This window comes from Triturus cristatus, chromosome 7 (genome assembly GCF_964204655.1).
Source record: "Triturus cristatus chromosome 7, aTriCri1.1, whole genome shotgun sequence".
NCBI classification, from domain to species: domain Eukaryota; kingdom Metazoa; phylum Chordata; class Amphibia; order Caudata; family Salamandridae; genus Triturus; species Triturus cristatus.
The window spans coordinates 1,444,416,611-1,444,438,731 of NC_140590.1; the positions used below are offsets into that span (position 1 = coordinate 1,444,416,611).

Here is a 22,121-nt window from a genome sequence, read left to right on the forward strand (position 1 = left end):
TGCATTATGTTTCTTGTTACATGTGATGTGCTGTGAAAGGTTTTGTGAGTTTTATGTTCCTGTTTAAAGGATTGACAGATTTTTTTCTAATGTCCGTCCTTCAACTATGATTTTGTTATGCATAAATGACATGTTAATTTTTCCTTAATATTATAAAAAGTAAATGGTGGCCGCGTTAATTGATTTGTGCGCTCACGAAATGTAAAGTCTTTGTTAGTATTTAATGATCATCAGCGCTGGCACCATTACTTGCATGCAATTTGTGGGGCCTAGCCTTGCTGACAGACATGGGCCCAACTGCTGCTTTCTTTATTAAACTTTTTAAAAGAGGGATTTTCAAAATTGTAATTTCAAATCTGACTTTGCCATAAGTCAGGATTTGGAATTACAATTCCAGAGACACCAAACATGAAGGACTTGCCTGTTCCCATTTGGAATCTACACTTATAAAAGGTAATAATGTAACTCCAATATTATCCTATTGGGAGAGGAAGGCCTTGGAGTAGTGAAAAATGAATTTAAGAGTTTTCACTACCAGGACATGTAAAACTTAGAAGTACATGTCCTACTTTTTAAATACATTGCACCCTGCCCCCTGGACTGTCAAGGCCTAACCTATGGGTGACCTCTATGTATTAAAATGGAAGGTCTGGGCCTGGTAAAAGGTTTACTTTGCCAGGTTGAAATGGCAGTTTAAAAGTGCACACGCAGGCTGCAGTAGTAGGCCTGAGACTTGTTTAAAGTGCTACTCAAGTGGGTGACATCATCTGTGCTGCAGTCCCACTAGTAGCATTTAATGTACAGGCCCTTGGCACAGGTAGTGCCACTTTACTATGGCCTAAACTAAATGTGGCAATTGTTTATAAGCCAATCAATCATGTTTTAAGGAGAGAGCACAAACACTTTAGCACTGGTTAGCACTGGTAAAATGCATAGAATTCCAAGTCCAACAAAAACAAATTCAGAAAAAAAAGTAGGAGGAGGAAGGTAAAACGTTTGGGGATGACCCTGCAGAAAGGCCCAAGTCCAACAGCAGTCATGGTGTGGGTGCTTTCATTTTTCTGCTCGTTGCACATAACAAAGTGCGCACTACGACAGTGTTCTGTATTGACATGCTGTTCTCAAAATGCTCCAAAAGAAACCTTTCTGAAACAATTCAAGGCTTTTCGTGCCCGCCACTGAAACCCTATTCATAATAGGTAACTGTTATTGTTTGGATGTAACTAGATTTGTACTGGTATTACATTTTGGGTTTGGATTTTCTAATCTGTGGAGAATGTGATCTCCTTATGCTGACAGTGCGATATTGGCTGTGCGTTTTTCTATTAAAAAGAGGTTCCATTTGGGAGGTGAGCCAAGTCTGGTTTTCCTGATTTTAGAAAGCGGACCATAAACATCATGTCTCTTGCTTAGGACTTAAATAGGTGTGCTCTGAGCCTTGACTTCACGTGAGACCCTTCCTTGCATCTGATTGAGCCTTATACTAATTCTCTATATTGATTTACCATGCATTTTTACTATTATTTTTGCCTTCTATATCGCACTTTACAATTATTAATAAACTGTTATGGTTTAGAACTTTAATGACCCTGGACTTAAGTCTCATCACTTATTTAATGTTGCATATTCCCAGGTGGGTTTGATTCTTTTAGGGGCGCAAAACCACATCTATTCTTGAGGATAACACTGTCACCGCTTCTGCGCAGACGCTTTATCTGTTAGAAATCCTATTATCAAAGATAGCGCCAACATCAGTCACATTTACCTAAGTCAGTTGCGTTGAACCACTAAGCCCAATATTCAGAGACCTGTACATAAATGCGGCCTTTTGGTCAAAAGTGAGGCAGGAAAGTCTTTCTGAAGATGGGATTAAGAATATATCATGATCTCACTTTACTTTCACAGAAGTAATTGTCAAAAACAGTTCTGGGCAGAAACTGTTTTTAAAGTGCTTTGTATTGAAGTCTTTAGAAGCTGCTTTTTAGTTGTCAAATCATGCATTCCCCTTTTAAACATCTCTGTCAGCAGCCGATAAATATTGTGAAATCCACAAAAACATGTTTGTATAAAATGCACAATTTAGTCTTTTGTTTTCTTGTATTAGCCCTAAGAATAGCTCCACCATATTGTTTGAAGTGTTAGCCCAGCCACCATTGGTTGACTTGTCACCAGTAAACCCCCCCAGTACTGGAGAATTATGGCGTGCGCTGGATAGTACTTCTGCGTTGCTCCTTATTATGCACTTTGCACAAAACATACAAACAGTGCCAACTCGGAAGTGCCTCTGGTCAAGGGGTGCCTTATATTATTCAAGCTGGATACATTTCCAGGTGATTGTTCTGTGAGTTGCGACACTGCCTATAAGGGACGTTGCTTACAGTAAGATGTCACCTAGAGTGGTTCCTGCCCCAACTCCACCCCTTCACTACGGCACACCTGCGTCCCGTGCTGTCACCTTACAGTGTCAGCTCTGAGTCTGTCTTGCTGCATCCAGTGCGCCCGTCACGCGCGCACACCTGGGCCAACCTCGTCCCACCTCACGACGGAGCCAGCCAGGGTGGGCGTGGCCGGTGAGTGCTAGGTGAGCCTACTCCCTGGCCCCGCCCCCTGCCCAGGTGAGTGAAAGGCTTGAGGCCTCCGGTTGGTTGATGTGATGTTGGGAGGATGGAACATGGCGAATGAGGTTTTCCAGGTAGCAGGGAAGGGTTGCTTGTTCCTGCTCCAAAGTCCATGAACGGAGTGCTGATGAGGTAAACAGGCAAAGAAAACCGCAGGTGAGTTTCGGAATTCTGGCGCTTCCAAGGGGCTCTGGAGTTCGGCACATCCTGTGCTTAGCGTGGGGGGTCTGCCGGGGGAGCTAGTCATTTTTTGCGTCGTTCTAGGGTCGGGGGCAGGGCTTTAAGTGGAATGAAAAACCTGGGGGGGAGGGGGGGGGTCTCTCAAAGGGGCAGGGCTGACGTGATAAGGGCGTGGCTTAAAAAAAGCTAAGCTTAGCATATTTGCCGCCCGACTGGTATTTTACAGTTTCTATCATTGCATCCAGATACAACAAGTAACATTACACATACAACAAGCCAGGACTATTGGCTTTGTCAATGGTTGTTAGTTGCATGAAATAAAATTAGCATAAATTATGGCTTCGTTGTATACTGTATGGAAAACGCTTCCATTCTGAAATGATGAGACTGTGTGAGTGTGAGATAACTAAAACGAGCCTATTTGATGTTACCTCAAAGGCAATGAAGGGCTGCAGAGTTGATATTTTTTTCACCCTGAGAGTAAGGGCAAAAATAAAGAGCCCGATAGGGGACCTGTCTCGGCACCTGCTTTTTAAAACTGCAGCAGCAGCAGGACCCGGCCCCCTTAAAGCTCTGGCCGGGGGCATTAGAGTAAGCTGCCTGTGCCGTGCCCTCGTGCTTTCATTTGAAAGGTGGAATGTCCACACCTGCCTTGCTCTTAGATCTTAACGCTAAGGTTGGGATCAGTGTAGGGCTGGGGGCAGCAGTGTGTGTGCAGACTTTACGGGTCACTAAACAGTGGCCTGCCCAAGCTGTTTCATGTCACGCAGGTGAGGGGCAGAATGAAGTGTACCTGTGCTGCTGGATTTTTTTATATTCCCGTCTGGGTTTGTGCTGAGCCGTGTGCAGCAAGAGGACATCACACACAGTTGCCCTTGCCCACCTCTCTCCGCCCTGATTGGCCGGCGATGTATCGGTCCTGAGGTGTGCCAGAGCGGAACCTATGCCAGTTGGAACTGGTACGTGCAGCGTGAGGCATGGCGAATGTTTTCTACGCCTATTGGCTGCCTGCGTGTTGCCCAAGTTACATCTTGCACGACTATGCAAACTTGTTTCTCTCTCTCTCTCCCTCCGGTCGAGTGTATAGACTTGCTACAGTGCTCGAGGTATAGCCTGTCTCTGCCCTAGCCAGGGCTTTAAGTGAGCCCGGGTCTCACCGGTTCTGAGCACCAGCAGTTTTTTTTTTTAAAGGAGGCCTCGAAACGGGTCTCTATCAGGCTGTTTTGTGCCCTGGCACAGGCGATCCGTTTTTTTTTCCGGACTGCTGTGACAGCAGGCTCATCGATGTGCGCTGCTCACACTGCTCACTTCTCACTAGTGGTTAAGTTACAGCATGAGGTCATGCCAGGTGAGCGTTGTAGGGGATTGGAAATCCTTTAAAGCAAGTAGTGTTCACTCTGGATTTCTCTTCACTTTTTGAAACTCAGGCGCAGCAACATTGTCGAGTTGTCACCAGAGCTTTAAGTGGAAGCTTTTTCAATATGGCTTGCAATATTATATGCAAGCCATAGCTGCTGCTTATTATCTTATGCAACTAACAACCATTGACAAAGTCAATAGTCCTGACTTGTTGTAGGTATGATGTTACTTGTATCATATATCTGGGTGCAATGACAGAAACGGCAAAATACAAGTCGGGTGGCACACTATGCTAAGCACAGATTTTTAGTTTGTGTTTTAAGCCACGCCCTTAATTACATTGGCCACGCCCCTTTGAGAGACCCCCAGTTTTTTCATCCCACTTAAAGCCCTGGCCCTAGCTATATATTTCGTTCTATACTTTAGTGCCTGGTTCATGACTCGCTGATCTCCCGTCCAATGGCCTTGAGTGGCTCTGTCCCCATCTCTCAGAGACATCGCAAATACATTCTAACCCCTAAATTGCAGCTGCAACGTTTGTATACTATTCTCTCGCTCGCTCTCTGCCTCTCCAGTGCATCTGTACTTGTCAAGGATTCTTTAAGCATGACACAAAAAGACCGCCATCTAAAAATTTGAATAAAAAAAAATAACTGGTACGTGTCATTTTAATTTAACAGTACGTTTGCAGACGTGCCCTCGGAACATATATAGAAACCGTTTCTTTTCATATCACAGGAAAATATGATTCACGTGCCGCAAAGAAAATATACTTTTGGGCTTGAATTTCTGTTAGCTGAAGACGAAGTTTAGACACGCAAATATGACAAAAAAGGATAAACAATCAAAAGTAAAAAGCACTGGCAAATTATATAATTAGCGCACTAGCCCTGGCGCTGAGGTGCACCGCTTATTAAGGCGATTGTGCACGTGATCAGGAAAAATGTCATGGCTCACAGGAGTGAGTGGCTGAAGGGGGCAAACCCATCGCCAGGTACTGTAGGCTGTGGTCAGCAGGTTCAAAAGGTGAATGACACTCAAACATGGATGTTGAGGACTGACCCAAACCTTTCTATGTGGATATATTTATTTTGATCAATTTAGGTGTGAATGTATGTCCTGGATTCACAAAGCTGGTGGGACACTTAAAGCTGTCGCTAGGCCACATTTCTGAAACCTTCCTTGAACTTAAACGTCCATAGGCTTCTGTTCGGAGTGTGTGATCTATTGATGAGAGCTCCATTGACATGCGCACTGTCTGACTCTTTATACTGAAATGGCAGGCCTCGAACCTCTCCGTGTCCATGAGATTGTTACCCCCATCAGGGGTAGCAAGTGCTATATAAATGCAAACTTTTTTTCCCTTCACTAACCCTCCACTATCCTTCTCAACCCAAATAATGTGACTAACATATCCCCCACTCAAATTACTTTCATATTTTCACTATACTAATTCACCACTAATCCTTTCTGGGTTCCGGAGTAGCGTGCTACTCGCTGAAAAAGAGCTTCAACACCCATCAAGGGCAGCAAGCGGTACATAAATGCAAACCTTTTTCCTGCTTCTATCCCTCCACTATCCTTCTCAATTCAAATAACTGGCTAACATATCCACCACTCCAATTACTTTCACTGTACCATTTCACCACTAATCCTTTCTGGATTCCGAAGTAGCGTGTTACTCGCCGAAAAAGTGCTTCAACGCCTCGTCTGGGATAGTAAGCGCTATATAAATGCAAGTGCAATACAATTACAATGCAATGAAAGTGCCCAGGACTCCTTCTTCTATGCTCATGAAGTATTCATACGGAAAAGCACAATGGGGTACTACGAGTTGTACTGCAAGACATTGAACTACTTACTGGCTTTTCGATTTGTTTAGCAGCCACTGTAATGCTTCAATAATGGAGTTCGGTTCTGTAGTAGCACTGGGGATGGGGCGCCGACACAAGCATCTGAAAAATGGATGGTACTTTTTAGGTGTGGCTTGACGGCTTAGCTGTCAACTGGCGTAATTCAATTAACTTAAATTAGAGCTTTCAGAAGTCCTACAGAGATGGGCTTTTGCACCGTCCACATGTTGGTAGCCAGAAGTACAGGCTTGAATTTGGCCAGAAGTTATGCGCTTTCACGCAATAAAAGTGTTTCACATCCAGGCAGATGTCATTATTTTGTTTGTTTATCCAGCTGCCTGAGCCTACACTGGTATCTAGCCATAGCTTGACCTCTTGGTGACATAAACATGGCCTTATAATGCTGTTACAGTGTCTTAGATACCTTAATAATATACAGTATTTATTTCTCTGCCAGCTTCACAGATGGGAGGAGTGCAGTCTTGAGGAATGTACTGCACTCTTAACACCCTGTCCATCCATCATTAAAGTTAGACTTCAGGTTATAGTTTTGTTTTTGAGGGCAGTGTGGGATACCCAGAGCTACACTAATGTAGATGAAATGTTAGGCCTGGCTGGACAGTGCTGCTGTCATGTGACCGGTGATCAACAAAAAAGAGCTTACTACCGGGAGAGGGGTTCAGTGGAACCAGCAGGTGATTTGAGTCTAAGTACAAGATTGGTATGGGCCACATTGTTTTTAAAGCCTACAGATAAGTATTTTTTCGCATGGTATTTAACAGATTACCGTAATAGACAAGGGTTTTGGTGTTGGTTACTCTGTGTGACAAACAATGGCTGTAGAAGGTTTGTGGTGTGAGATTCCTTCTTGGGCTTTTTTTAGAAGAGTTAGTATTATTATTACCCAACTGTAATTTTGTATACCTTTATACTTTTCTGACTATTCCTAATGGTTGTCTTGTGGAAAAGCTTACGCTCAAAACCTTAGGGCTGAGTTAGTCATGGGTAACAATCTACAGACCTGATTAGTGCACTGGGAGAGATGTATAGGATTAGCACAGTTACATCTGCACCTAGCTAAACAAGCAATGGCAAAGCCAATAGGTCTCGCCTTTAACATCTAACTGGGCCTATTGGTATTGTCAATAGTTTTAGCAATGCTATGCAGCATGGTCAAAGAGGAGGGGAAAGGGTGCTATGATGTGGCTATGTCATTTTGTAGGTGTGGGTATTTTTTATCTCTCTTTATTTACTGTACCGTTTTGGATCTAAAAACAGTAGTGTGAAATCACTATTTTTTCAAGCAGATGGATGCAACAAGGAGGGTGTTGGTGGGAAAAGCAACATGGAGAGCAGGGGTATCAATTTGGAGAGTGGGGGAAACTACATGGAGGGCGGAAGAAGCACAGGACACCTGCAACAGAGAGCAACATGGGACATGGGTTGGAGGGGAAGAGAAGCACAAGGTCCTGCTGATGGGAAGAAGCACCAGGTCAAAATAGCATCATGGGGGAGAGAATGATTGGAGTGAGAGACAGTAGCACATGTGGGGGTAGAAGCATACGGGGAAAACTCTGGACTATTTGCTCTTTTATAGGCCTACCTCTCCTATATGTGATACTGAGATTTTCTTGTATTTCTGTTCCAATCACAGGGACTGTTTTCAGAATATGCCAATTTTTGGGAATGATGCTGTTAAAAGCTCCAGCGTTACTCGAGTAACCAGCAATTAACCTAAACCCCTGCTTAGTCTCATTACCACGGATATTGTCCAAGAGGAAACTCTGTCTAGATTGGTTTCTAGCTTTGTTTCTTGCTGTAGTTGGTACTTTCTACGGGTAATCTCTTTGTTGGAATCTTGGTATACACGCTTCAGCTGCTGACTCGTCATCTACTTTCCTAGTGCAGTGTGTGTTTATATTCACTGAAAAAAACATAGGTTTCAGGCACGTTATAGTTAGAAATTAGAATTTAAAAAACCTTAGAAATTCACTGAAAAAACCATAGGTTTTAGGGAAAGTTATAGTTAGTTGGACATTTCACTCGTAGAAAACCAGTGAAATTCCCCCGTTATAGTTAGTTCAGCTAACTATAACTCGCGCCCCCGCAATGCACTGCTGATGACGTCACATATTACATCACTCATGACCTGGTCAGTGACATCACTGATGACATCATCCATGTGATAAATTGATGCATCTTCTCACACCCTAATATAACCTTTGAGACACCCACTCCTTTCGAAATAGGACCCTCACACACCCAGGAACACCGTACCTCTTTTGTCTTCTGGTCCTTGTGGGACCCCCTAAGCAGGTCTAGAGGGTCAGGGTATTTCTACCCTGCCCCCTTTAAACGTTTTGCACACTTGATCCACTGATTTCTTGAGCCTCGCTTCTACCGAGGCACAAAATGGCTGCCAACACTTCCTGGTTTGGAGTGTTGACAGCCAGTTGACAGCCAATTAGCCTGCAGCTCGTGATCGGGATGGTGCACGCTGGGTGCGCATAGGGTGTGCGGATCCTCCGAGGCCATAGATATATATGTGATTTTACTTTTGATTTTCTCAGCAACTACTGAACGGATTTACACCATTTAACCAAAAGGCACGAGCGTGAACCAAGGGCTACCACTTTGCCAAATTTGGTGTAATTCCGTTCAGCAGTTCGGGCTGTAGCTGAATCACCCCGAGACTTTCAGGATAGGAGCGGACCGGAGCGCCCCACTAGTTTTCAACATTTCGCAAAGATTCGTCAACCGGCGCCAAAGTTATTCCAAATAGAATGGTGCGGATTTCCTATGGCTAACAGGTCCTAACTATAACTACCTACTGGTGACTGCCAGTAGGTAATATATATCTCCTATATCTCTATATCTCTCTCTATATCTCTCTCTCTCTCTCTCCAGCTTTAAGTGGGATGAAAAAACTGGAGGGCCGCTCAAAGTGGCATGGTCGATGTAATTAAGGGCGTGGCTTTAAAACGCATCAACTAAAGATCTGTGGTGGAGAAGGAAGAGGGAGCAGTGGGAGTAGCCACTGGGATCCTCAAGCTTCAGCACAGGAAACACCGGGCCGAAGAACGGGGGTGGGCGAAAAAAAGCAGGGAGAGAAAGGACACCGAGGGGGCAACGGATGAAGGAGCTGAAGAAACTGTGCAGCGGAAGAGTTAAAAGAGACAAAAAGACGCTGACGGAGCAAGGGCCCACCATCCGAGAGACATAGGGGTTGGGGAGGTGGGGGACGCAGTCGAAGCTGGTCGCACCGCTAGAGAGCACAGGGGATCAGGGACCTAGTATAGCTCACGAAACAAAGAATGAGGGCAGGTGGGAGGAAAGGGCTGGAGGTAGGAATATCATGACAGGCTGCTATGGGGTGGGGTCCTAAACAGAAGAGCTACAAGAACCCCCACCTCACCCAGACAGAGATGCTGCTACAGGGAAGAAAGGAGGGATGGCAGGCGTGGGTTCAGCAGGAACATTTTAGCTGTCAAAGAGTGTGCTCCGTTCCCCAACTGTGGTCTCTGCCAGGAAAAGACAGGACAGGTAGGCTTCGTGCTCTCTCCCCAGACCTCCCTCAGTGAACGAGCGGGGTCATGACAACTGCAGGCCGGATGCGCTGCAGTCAGCATTATTAATCATGGTGCGAAGCGCGAGCGCGGCAGCGTGTGCTCATGGAGAGCGTGGGCGAGATAGGTATTGGAAGAACAAGCACGTGCGGCCAGGCTAATGAGAAACAGATGGCCCCTGCCCGCCGCTGCTCGCTCCCGCAAGGAGGATGCCAGAACAAGCACGATTGCTTGAAAAGAGCTGACAAATTTCTAAAGGTCATCTCCTAGGGCAGCGCATGGGCGTTGCCTAGGCGAGACCTAAAAATGGCTTCCTGTTTTGCAAAATGAATGCAGAACTTGAAACCTGTAAGGGTATTTTCTTGACTTCTACTGTGTGCTACCTTGTGTCTGAACAAAAGTGTACCTCTCTGATGAGCTCTAACTAATTTCTCTGGAGAGTATTACATTGATACTCAAAAAGAACACTTAATGAGTAAAGTTCCAGCGTTTTTGCCAAATTTGGTGTAACTCATTTCAGCAATTGTTTCTTTGTCTAAGAGCAAAGTTCCCTATGACACTTAAAATGGGAAATTACACTTTTGAGATACACCCCACCCTTTAAGTAGGCTAGCAAGAATACCAAGGGCCTTTGTGCAAGCCTAGAAAATAATGCTGTTGACTGTTGTTGAGCTCCCCGTAAACCCCAGTCTGCCTTTTGTCACATCTATGGCTATGGTGCGGCCTAATAACTGCCTCCTTTCCCACCCTGGGACAATTTGTTTATTACTTGTACCCCTCGTGTTGCTCCCTTACCTGCATCAGAGTTTGTTTCTTCCTCCGAGCTGTACTCCGAGCCTGTTTCTACTGCCCTCTTTTCTTGCAGTGCTCGATTTGCTTCTGCCTTTTTTGATTTTATTGAGTCTTCTCGGAAATGTGAAGATTTATCCTTGTTCGTAGTCCATTTTACCCTTTAGAAATCTGTGTGCTTTGCACTCTTTGATTATATCCTCTTGTGTTTTTTTTTTTTTTAGTTGTATCACCATTTCACCTTTTAGCTTCCCAATCAAATCCTGTTGTTCACTTGCTTTTAATTTATTCATTTAGGATTTCAGTTTCGCCCTGAAGTGCATATCTGTTAATTTCTGAATATTTCACTATCGTTTTTATCAAACTGATTGACATACCCATGTTACTTTCAGACCATTCTTTTAACATATCAACATTGAGGCTTTTGTAACTGGGAGCCACAAGAATCCTAAGGCCTCTTGGGATCCGTCCCACTTCCAGATATTTGGAGACCGATTTCATCTCCGACCACTTTGCTTGTTCATTTTTCATCCGTTTTTCCAATTGCCTTTGCTTCGTTCTAATGTCAGTTCCCCCTCCCATTAATGTTGGCCCCTGCGAGAGATTCTTCTGGGTATTGCTGGATACATTGTTCAATAGTTCATCAGCTGCAGCTTCCCTGTCACGCAGCGCGTCGGCAGACATTGCTTTTACTACTAACAAACTTTGACCGCCACAGTTTTGTTATTTGAAAAGTGGTGTAGCAGCAGTCGTTCAACCCGCTAATGTCCCGACTTACCCCGTCGCAGTCTGCCTGGGTTGGGTCCTCCGACTTGCTCCTGCACCAACCGCTTCACGAGGGTCCGAATTTCCTCACAGGGGGTTTCAAGACTTTCTTTTTTGAAGATGCTTGTAAAGTTCATAGAGTCTTGCGCCACCCTTCTTTCGGCTGATTTTGTCTCAAACCATATATTTTGCACTTTTGCTGGCTACAACATGAAGAGACCGGCACTCCGGTAGTGATTTGATGAATTTATTTCTCTTGCCAAGGTGCAAACATCTATACATTTTGATTAAACAATTTTTATTAAGCAAAAAGAAAAAGACATGGTACATTGCTTTCATAAGTCGGTATATGGGTCCACTGTGAAAACATGGCAAATGCATGTTATGTAGTACGACGTGAGTACAGTCCACCACCCCACACAAATGTGAATAACATAACTGTTAGTCAGCAATCCGCACCCGGGCATATAATCATTCTTAATCAGTCTCATCCCTTTCGGTGAGTGTATCGTCAAATCCGGAGACCTCCAGCATGAGGCATTGATCTTGCTGTAGCTCAATTGTAGGGGATACACACAAGTCACCTCTGTATTTGTTCCACCTCCCCCATTTGTGGTCCCAATTTTTGGGGCACCCTCTGTGCTTGAAAACTTCTTTTTCGGCAATCATTGCCCTGTCCATGTCTATCGCCCAGTCCCTCAGGCCTGGGGCCGTCTCTGCTCCCCATTTCTGCGCAATATTGCTTTTTGCGAGTGACCACCCAATTGAACCCCATGCCTGTCCTGCTTGTGTAAGATCCGTGGTGTCCCACATGTGGAGTAGACAGAGCTGGGGGGTAGCCTTCAAAGATTTACCACACGCCTGCTCCATCTGCTTCGTAATGTTCCCCCAATATGTTTGCATTTTGGGGCATTCCCACATTATGTGGAAGAAGGTGCCTGGCAAATTACAGCGCCGGAGGCACATCGGGTCGGGTCGTCTTCCCATTTTAAACAGTGTGCGTGCGTCAAAATAGACGCGATGTAGGATTTTCAGTTGTACCAATCGCAGGCGCAAGGGAATGGCCACCTCCCTAGGGGGTGCCAGGGCATCGCGCCAGTCCTCATCCTCTCTCTCTCCCAGGTCCACCCCCCAGCACTGGCGTAATCTGGTCATGGGGTCTGGCCGGTTGTTTAGAAGCTTCTTGTATGTGAGGGATATGGCCTTTGAAGGCATAGGGTCGAATAACAGTGTATCCTCCAGAGGGGTGGATGCAGCCAAAGGGCCGTCTTTAGGCAGGGCAGCAGCAAACGCGTGGCTGATCTGTAAGCTTCTGTACGAGCTAAGTGGTATTTGGCCTGCATATCTTCAAAGGTTGCTAGCTTACCTTTCACCAACATGTCGCCCACCGACGTGATCCCTATCATGTCCCACTTATCAAATCCAGGGCACTGACTAAGTTGGCCCAACATGTCTGGCTCCCAGAGTGGGGTGGCCTTAGTGAGTGTGCTATTCCAACCCCATTTCTTGTTGACCCCATGCCAGATCTCTACTGTATGTGCCGTGGGCCCAGTAAGGTGAAGTTTACGTGGGTTTGTGTAGAGGGCCCGATTATAACCGCCCTTACCCAAGAGCCAGCGGTTGGTACGAAAGTTCGGGTCATCATGCTCACCGTGTGCTCACTTATTGATGGCGATCAATTGAGAAGCTTGATAGTATAGCTTAATATCAGGCAGTGTGATGCCCCCATCATACCAACCCATCGTCAACTTATTGATGGCGATCCGTGGGGCACGTCCCTCCCAGAGTAGTTCTCGCACAGTTGCTGCCAACCCAGTGAAGTAAGCATCGGGGATCGTGTTGGGGGAGTTCTGTAACACGTACAGAAAGCGCGGTAGCGCCAGCATTTTAAAAAGGGCAGCCCGTCCCAGGGGAATAAGGAGAAGAGACTGCCAGTGCTTAACGTCAGAGCAGAGGTGGGTCAATGGCGGGAGCAGGTTAGACTCATGGAACAAGACCGGGTCTGGGGTGATAAAAATACTGAGGTATTTAAGACCCTGTGAAGCCACTGTTATAGCCCCTCGGGTTACGCGGTGGGTCACCCCAAAGGACGTACAACTGCGACTTGGACCAATTGATCGTGTATCCAGAATGGGCTCCGAATACCCGGAAAATATTTAGGGCTTGATTGAGAGATCGTGTGGGTGAGGCTAGGTAAAGGAGGATGTCGTCCGCGTAGAGGGAAATACGGTCTTCATGATCGTCAGTCCATTTCAGCCCTCTATTCATCGGGTCTCCCCTGATGCAAACAGCCAAAGGTTCGAGAACCAGCGCAAAACGAAAGGGTGACTGGGGGCATCCCTGCCTGGTATCCTGTTGCAGTGGAAATGCTTTTGGTACATGGTTGTTGACCACCACCTGGGCAGTCGGCTGAAAATAAAGGAGTCTAACCCATTTGATGAATGTGGGGCCAAACCCCATCCGGGCCAAAACCGCGAATAGGAACTCCTATTCAATGGTGTCAAAAGCCATTGTTACGTCAAGTGACAGCAAAATGGCATCTTCCTTTATAGTGTCGATTCGTCTCAAAATCCCATTCAAATGGAGTAGGTTTAAGGCAGTGTTGCAGCCTGGCATGAACCCGGACTGGTCAGGATGTACCAATCCGGTCAGATTCGGGAGAAGCCTGTTAGCCAATACCTTGGCCAGAATTTTAGCCTCTGCCGTGAGGAGGGAAATCGAACAATAAGATTTGCAGTCCGTTGCGGGTTTGCCTGGTTTGTGTATTACAACAATGGGAGCCATCCTTACTTCAGAGGGTAATACCCAGTGTCAAAACTCTCCATATACATGCTTAACAGGTGGGGGGGAAAGCTTGAATGCCATTGGCTTGAAAAGTTTGATCGGGAGCCCATTAGGTCCAATGGCTTTACCTTAGTGCAAGTCTTGGATGGCTCTCTGGATTTCCATCACTGTGATGTCACCCTCGGGAGTCCCTGTCATGTGTAGACAGACAAGCTACCTTAAAAGTCGACAAAAGTTCAGAAGCCATGGTGGACTGTGAGTTCTCGGCCAGTGTGTACACCAAGGAGATATATGCTGCAAATGCATTAGTGATGTCTTGGGGGTGGGTAAGGAGATCACCATCTGCCCCTTGAAGCAAATTTATCTACCTGGATGCACGTTCTTTTCTTTCCAACCAAGCCAGCATCCTGCCCGTACGCTCGCCATGTTTGTAAATTGTATGTCGAATAGCAGTATATCGGCCGTGGCAGCTTCATTTAGAAGCTGACGGTAGTCTAGTGGCACCATGTCCAGCGAGTGTTGAGCCTCTGCGTCGGGCGTCGATGCCAGGGCCTTTTCTCTGGCGAGGATATCCTCCTCTAGTTCAACCACACGTTTGGTGAGTTCCCTCCTGTGCCCTACCATGTGTAACAGAGCCCTACCCTTTATGACCGCACCATATGCCCCCCAGATCACAGACGGCGACGCAACCGACCCTACATTTTCGTTGCAGTAATAGTCTGAGTCCTTAAGTAAAGCCTCCTTGATATGAGGCACCTTAAGTGCCCACAGGGTTATTGTGATGGTGGATCGACTCCTAGGTTGCCCCGTGGTTAGTGTTGTCAGAATCGGGGAGTGATCTGAAATTCCACGGGCTAAACATTCGGAGGCCACAAAAAACTGGACATCCTGAGCAAGCGTGAATATATGGTCAATACGGGAATGGCTATTATGGGCACCTGAATAATAAGTCAATTGTGTGGTGGTAGGGTTGAGCCAGCGCCATACGTCTACCAGACCCAGTGCGGACGCAAATCTGGACAATTGGGATCCCTCTTGGGGGTCACCCCTGAGGCGATCCTGAGATCCATCCATTACTAGATTAAAGTCCCCGCCCAGCACCAGCACACCTATTGGAAGTTCAAGCAGGAGCGCCCTGATATCACGCAGTACCGGTAGCTGAAGGCCTGGTGAGGCATATACAGACACAAGATTGATTACCCGCTCCTCCCAAGTACTAGAGAGTGCAAGATATCTGCCCTGGGCGTCTTCCCAAGTCTTATTCACAATATATGGACATACCCTGCGCAGAAGCACCCCTGCCCCTCGCAAACCCGTGGTGAACCCTGAGTGTCCGACCATGCGGTAACCCCATCTGTTCAGTGCACCGCATGAATTTCCAATCAGATGTGTCTCCTGAAGCAGTACTATGTCCGGTGTCTGACGTTTAATATACTGAAGAACTACCCCCCGCCTGATCCTGTCCCCCAAGCCATTAACGTTCCAGGTTAGTATTTTTAGCACTGAATTAGTCCCCATGAATGTATTGGAATTAGGTTAATGTAGTGTCGAAGAGCTGGTGATGGACGCATCAAGCAACTGCTGTAGCCCCTTGGGGAGGATGTAATGCGATGTGCAGGAGTGTGAAAACACCTTCTGCAGGGAGCTACCCGCCATGGAGCGGGTGTAAACCCAGGAGCGGAAACTGCAGCCCCTGACCACGAGGGCTGAAACCAGCCATGTGAGTGGTGAGCAGTGGTGAAATAGCGATGTAGTATCGACCTAGTGGACCCTATTATTTAAGACACCGCAAGAAACAAAATTGCACAAGTACCATATACAAAATAAAAAGAACACCCTTTCCTATGCACTCCTCCCACCCCAACGTCGTCCCCCCTCCCTTCCTCCCTGCTTGGCGGGAAAAGAACCCCCCTCCTCCCCTAACTTGCAGAGTGCCTGTCGCCCACCCTTAACAGCTTGGGGAACGTGAAACAACCCCACTCCCTAAAGCAACTGTAACTAAGAATGGTGATCCCCCCCGCGGCCAACCAACTCCAAAGTGAATTACGTAAACGATCCCACTGAGCCTGTTACGGTAACCTACCAACTTAATCAACTCTCCCATGACAAGGTAGCCATCTATAGCGGGTCTATGTGAGCATAAAACACAACAAACAGGACAAAGTGTGGAGTCATGCAATCAAAAAACAGTCATCATCTAAGTGTAAGGCGTAAGGAGGTCCTCCACCTCCAATGGCCGACTTGCAGTGCCATGCACCTCATCCTTCCGGGCTCCGAGTTGTTGATGTATCAGTGGTCGGTGACCCCTGCCATTTTCCTCGGACGCCAATAGTTTGCCCTCAGATTCAATCCGTAGCTTGGCTGGCAACATCATAGCGTACTTGATGTCTTGATCTCTCAGGGCACGCTTCACCTCCAGAAAGCTGCGATGCTGTTTCTGGACCTGCAGGGTGAAGTTGGGTAAGAAAGTAACCTTGCTGTTGTCGATAACTATTGGCGGGACCGCCCTCGCCGTCTGTAAAATAGCATCCCTGTCGTGGTAATTGAACACCCTTGCCAGGAGAGGCCAGGGTGGCGCCCCAGGGCTAGGTCTGGCTCAGGGGACACGATGTGTGCGTTAATGTTAATGTTGAAAATGACATAAAGCGCACGTACACCGGGTGGTTTCATGGCGCTGTGAAAGGCTCTGTATGCTACCTACGGAGACATTAATTGTAGGCTTGTGCAAATAGCCATGTTTTAAGTATTTGAGAAGCAATTGGACAGGCCCCGCTGCTGGAGCCGCTGAAGAATCAATTCCTCCACGAAGAGGTCGGCGCTTGCCCCTCCACCCATTCCGGCACACCCAGGATCCGAACGTTGTTGCGTCTCATGCGGCCTTCATAGTCATCGAGCTGCAGGGTGAGGGCCTCCTGCGCCTTTTGGAGTTCGGTCACTTGACTCTTGAGGATGTCGGAGTCTGTTTTCAGTTCCTGCGTAGTTTCCTCAACGGCCCCAACGCGATCCGACATTTTCTTCATGTCTGCTCGAATCAGGGCCACCTACGTGGCCACTGTGGCGATGGCAGCCTCAAGGGAGGTACGCACGGTCGTTATGGCAGAAAAGATGTCCTGCAAGGTGGGCCCCGTTTGCTCCTCGGGGGGGGGGGGGTGTCTGGTGTGATTGTTCCCCCTCTTGGTTCTATGCCATGCAAATTTCTCGATCTTGGCCTGGACATTACCGCGACCGCTACGAACGGTCGCCATTTTGGTGGTGCAAGGCGCAAGTCAATGGAACGAGAAAGGCGGACGGTAGGCTATACCCCACTGGCTACTCACCTCCGCCTGCAGAAGGTATCAATCCCACACTGGCCTGTCAGTTTCCACCGACGAGTGCTCCCACCCCGCTTGTAGGGATCTGGAATCAGGCAGCACCAAGGCAACAGAGAAGGGGGTCGACCTGTAATTGAATGTTTATGCGTGGGCCACCCGACCCCTGCAGGGGAGACAGGGCGCCGCTGTACCTGAGGTCCGCCCCCCTCCAATTGTCAGAGGGTCCACAGGCTCAGGTCCGAAGGAGCAGCGCTGTTCTGTTACCCCCCAACTCCTGCAGAAGATCAAAGCGCAGTTATCAGTTGACGGGGGCCAAGTAAAGCGGGGCCAGTGTAGACTCACCGCTGATCGTGGAGTCTATCTGCTCCCTTTGAAGGCGCCGCAGTGCGGAGGCGTCGGGTGCTCCGGAGAGGAGGCCGCAGAAGCTCGTTGTACTCGTGGCGGCCGGTTATAGGCCCAGAGGAATTGCCGGCCCTGAAGAGCAGGTCTCCGCGTCCTCAAGATGCGGCGGCAGGAGCGGATACAGCTCCGGTGTAGAACTGCGGCTGATTAGGGTCCAGCCCCAGATTTTCGATATGCGGCTTTCACGCCACGCCGCGACCCTGGCGTCGAGACACGCGCACGCCTAGGCAGAAGGAGGGCGCGGGCCCAGCGGCAGGAGCCTCCGCCGCAAAGCGTCACCCGCCGAAGCCTCAGATGCCCATGATACTTGGCCCAGATGTGACGCCAGAGGTACGGAGCTGTCAGGCACGAAGTCAGGCGTTGTTGGCCGGGGCACACTATCTTTTTGCGGATATTCTGGGAGTGGCGCGATGGAGCTCGGCTACCGCGCAGCCATCTCCCTCGGCAGTTGGCCACGCCCCCACACATCTATGCATTTTGGCCAATTGCTAACAATGGTCATGATAAAATATCCAGTTTTAGAAGTGCCTGTAGCAGAACTTGTATGCAACATCATCAAAAACATAAAACTGGCAATGCAACAGGTCTCGCATTTGTGAGAGTTAGCGCTATTGGCGTTGTAAATGACAATCTCTTTTACCCATCTGTTTTGGTTAGGAGTGGACGTATGCGGTGTTTAGTGGAAATATGTGGGTTGGATAGGAATTGTTAGTTGTGGAATTGTGTGGCATGAAATTGTGTGGTGTGGAGTGGATTTGTGTAGTGGAATTATGTGGCTTGGTGGAGAGATAGGGGTGAGAGTCGCAGAGAATAGATAGACAGGAAGACAGAGAGGGATAGGTAGTTTGTGCACAAAGTGCTGAATGAACTCCAGACAGAGGAGCAGAAAGAATCGGTGAGAAAGAAGGGGAGAGCAGGCTACAAATACATAAAGTGAGAGCCCCTACGTATGCAGAAGAGACGCCAAGAAGAGCAGGAGAGCATGGGATTGAGGGAAAGAAACCTTGAAAAGGCACAGGAAAAAAATGTGCTCAAAGATCTGAAGTCAGCCACATGAGAGAGACAGGAAGAGTGTGTGAGAGCAAGAAAGCAGGGTGAGCGTACAAGGGAGAGAGCGGGACTGGTTGCTCTTCCTAAAGAAACCTTTGTAGTAATCCACTCACTTCAGATGTTTTAGTTAGAGATGGTTTATTCAAGAGTAGATTAATATGCAGCCACCTTCAGCATTACATTCCAATACTGGTTCAACTTAGGATTCTGTCTCAGCTGCGATTCTATTGCATCACAGCTACCTCAAACAATTCTACACATTATCGCATATCTTCCCCCTTATGAAAAAGAAAACATTTGAAGAACATTCCATATAGTAAAATAAGAAACGACAAAAACTATTGAACTTCACATGGAACATTTAACATTAAAACCGTGACATTTTATAAATGAGATACCTTACATAAATCTCTAACACTCCACCTCTTACCATCATCCAGTAAAGCCACAGAGCCTTTTACAGATATCACTTTGTCGGGTTGAGAAAATTTGCTCTCTCCTTTCTTTACAAACCCAAACTTTCTTATCACGACCCAATCACCTTCCTGAAACACTATCTCCTTAACAGCTTTTCTATAATCAAACCCAACCTTGCCACACAACTGACTTTCCAGCGCTCTTGACTTCTTTCTTTCTCTATCAACCCAAACCTGATTTTTGTCTTGCAGCCACATTGGAGACTCCTTAGTACCAGGTTCCCTTCCTTTCAAGGCAATAAAAGGAGAAATGCCTGTCACCGAATGAGGTGTAATTCTATGACCCCACATCATCCTCCTTAATTCATCCCTCCACGACAAACCATTTGCTAATGAAAGTTGGATGCATTCCATCACGATCCGGTTCACTCTTTCCTCGAGTCCATTGGCCTGTGGATGGAACAAGGCAATTCTGTTATGAGACACCCCAAGACTACTTAAAAAACTACTCATTTCCGATGAAACCAGTTGAACGCCATTGTCTGTCACCAGTGTTTTAGGCACTCCTTCTTCCCCAAAAACTTCCTTGAGAAATTTTATTACATTAGCAGTGGTGACTTCACCCATAGACTTGCATGTAAACCACTTGCTATGGTAATCTACTAACACTACCAAATACCGATTACCTCTCCCAAGTTTCTCAATTGGGCCTAATCCATCCAATGCCAATTTTTCCCATGGTCTTTTTAGGAACTCCATACATTTCAAGGGAGGTTTTCTTGTAATCTTTACTTTATCGCTATTGCTGCACGCATGACATTCTCTCACCAAGTCCTTCACGCCCTTATCCATTTCAGGCCACCAAAAAGATTCTCTCAATCTCCACTTAGACAAACTCCTACCTAGATGTCCTTCATGTACAATTCTTAATAATCTTGATCTCAACAAAACCGGAGGAACAATTCTATTCCTTCTCAAAATCTTATCTCCCTGTAAGCTTAGTTCTTCTTTTACTGTTTATGCAATACCATCCCAACAGAATCACTCCAACAATTCATAATGAATTCTCTCAACTTCTTGTACTCATCATCCATTTCTATCGCCTTCTTCCATTCATCTTGACCAATGGCAAATTCAGCTTCCACATCTACAACTAAGTCATCCAAAATTTCCATACAAGAATCATCCTCTACTGGCATCCTGGAGAGGCAATCCGCAAAAACATTTTAATTCCCACGCACATACTCAACAACAGAATTATAGTCTAAGACAGATAATAACCATCTTGATATTTGAGCGGTCACACTACCATCCAATCCACGACCACCCTTAAAAATGTGAATCAAAGGTTTATGGTCAGTCTTCACAACAAAAGGTATTCCCCACAAGTAATATCTAAAATGTGCCATCCCCCAACAACACGCAAGTGCTTCTTTTTCTATGGTCGAATAAGAATTCTCTGCACCTTGCAACCTACGAGAAGCAAACCCAATAATCCTTTCATTCCCTTCTGATACTTGCAACAAAACAGCTCCAATCCCAACATTGCTTGCATCGCTAACCAAAATGGATTTCTTTTTAGGATCAAAATGTCCTAACGATGGTGCACTAGAAAGACAAACTTTCACATTATCAAATGCCTTTTCACATTCCGAGTTCCACTCAAACATAACTCCCTTCTTCAACAAGAGTCTCATAGGTTCTGTCTGAGCTGCGATTCTATTGCATCACCGCTACCTTAAGCAATTCTACACATTACCACAACCTTATTAAACTCAAAGTAAAGCAGGTGTTCAGAGACGCAATGACCACCCACCAGTTGACAGCGGGGCAACTAGGATGGGCACCGGACCGAGTGGTGTGTGTGAGCCAACAGAGATCAAAGAAAGAGACAGGCTGTGCACATTTTCCAGTCTCTGAGTATAAGTGAAAGCAGCACCGAGACAAGTGGGAGGGGCACCCGGAAGTGGATGAGTGCACAGCGCAAAGAGGTACAGGAAGGCTGCATGTGTGAGCAGGCAGTACAGAGAGGAGACAGAGTGTGAGGGAGGGTTGAGAGGGGGCAGTGGGAGTGCAAAGAGGGCCCAAACTCTTTAATACAAGCTTTGGCATAGCCAATAGTTCTAGCATTTTGGACCATAAGTGTTTAGCCATGCATCACATTATCATGGGTGCTGTGCCACCATTGATTAAAGAGCTATACAATTGCTACACACTAAGTGTGAAAAAAAGAGTGAGTAGTTTTTTTGAATGAAATTAGTGAAGGGGGAGTGAGTGTAAGAAACAGCAAATGGGCTGCACCTTAAAGAATGCGTCATTTTTCTGTGCAGCATGTTGGTGCCAGTGCGTTTTGCACCAGTAAATATGGGCAAGTAAAAAAAAGTGCCAAAAAGGCAACACGCAGCTAAACATCCTTTATGCAGTTCCCTTACACAGACTAAAACAATGTTATAATGACCTTTTGAGAAGCTCAAACAGAATAAAAGTGTGCAAGAAGCAAATTAGAGGCAAAGTTTAAAATTTGAATATTTTGGCATTATACCTCCTTACACAAATAGGTGGCAGCTGCTTACAGTGCCCGCTGAAACATGTCCCAATACACGTGACTGCAGCGACGCACGCTGCTTGTTAAAAAGAAAAATCCTTTGCAATAATATTACAATGATTAAAAAACATGAACCATCAAAGCTGTTGGGGCAGTAGCACTGAAACGGGAAACTCCCACAAGAACAGGCATTTGTAACTAAAATCTAAAGGATTCTAAGGCTTCCTGAAAGTTAAGAGCACATTATAATGTGTTAAGTCTATTCTTATGCCAGCCCGGCACAGGATCGTCTAAAAATAAAAAACGAATAGAACGGACTCAACAGCTAACCAGCATTCTGTTTGGCTAGACCCATTTGAATATTGGTGTCTCACAAAAGGGGATGACGCCATTCCCTAAGCGAGAGCAAGGAAAAAGAAAACAAGAATTGACCAAGCCAACAGGTATGGCATTGTCAGGCAGTCTTTTTTTTTTTTTATTTTT

General features: G+C 46.4%; 1 protein-coding gene across 5 annotated transcripts in view; it reads left to right on the forward strand.

Moving 5' to 3' along the window:
- LPIN3 (lipin 3) overlaps positions 1-22,121 on the forward strand; it is a 319,561-nt gene that overhangs the window by 74,602 nt on the left and 222,838 nt on the right. Inside the window, exon 1 of one of the 5 annotated variants that reach the window (XM_085619181.1) lies at positions 2,613-2,774. The exons of the other annotated variants lie outside the window; for them this stretch is intronic. The gene's annotated coding sequence lies outside the window, so the exon portion shown is untranslated. Of the gene's footprint in view, positions 1-2,612; positions 2,775-22,121 lie in introns of those variants that run through there. 5 annotated transcript variants of the gene reach the window in all.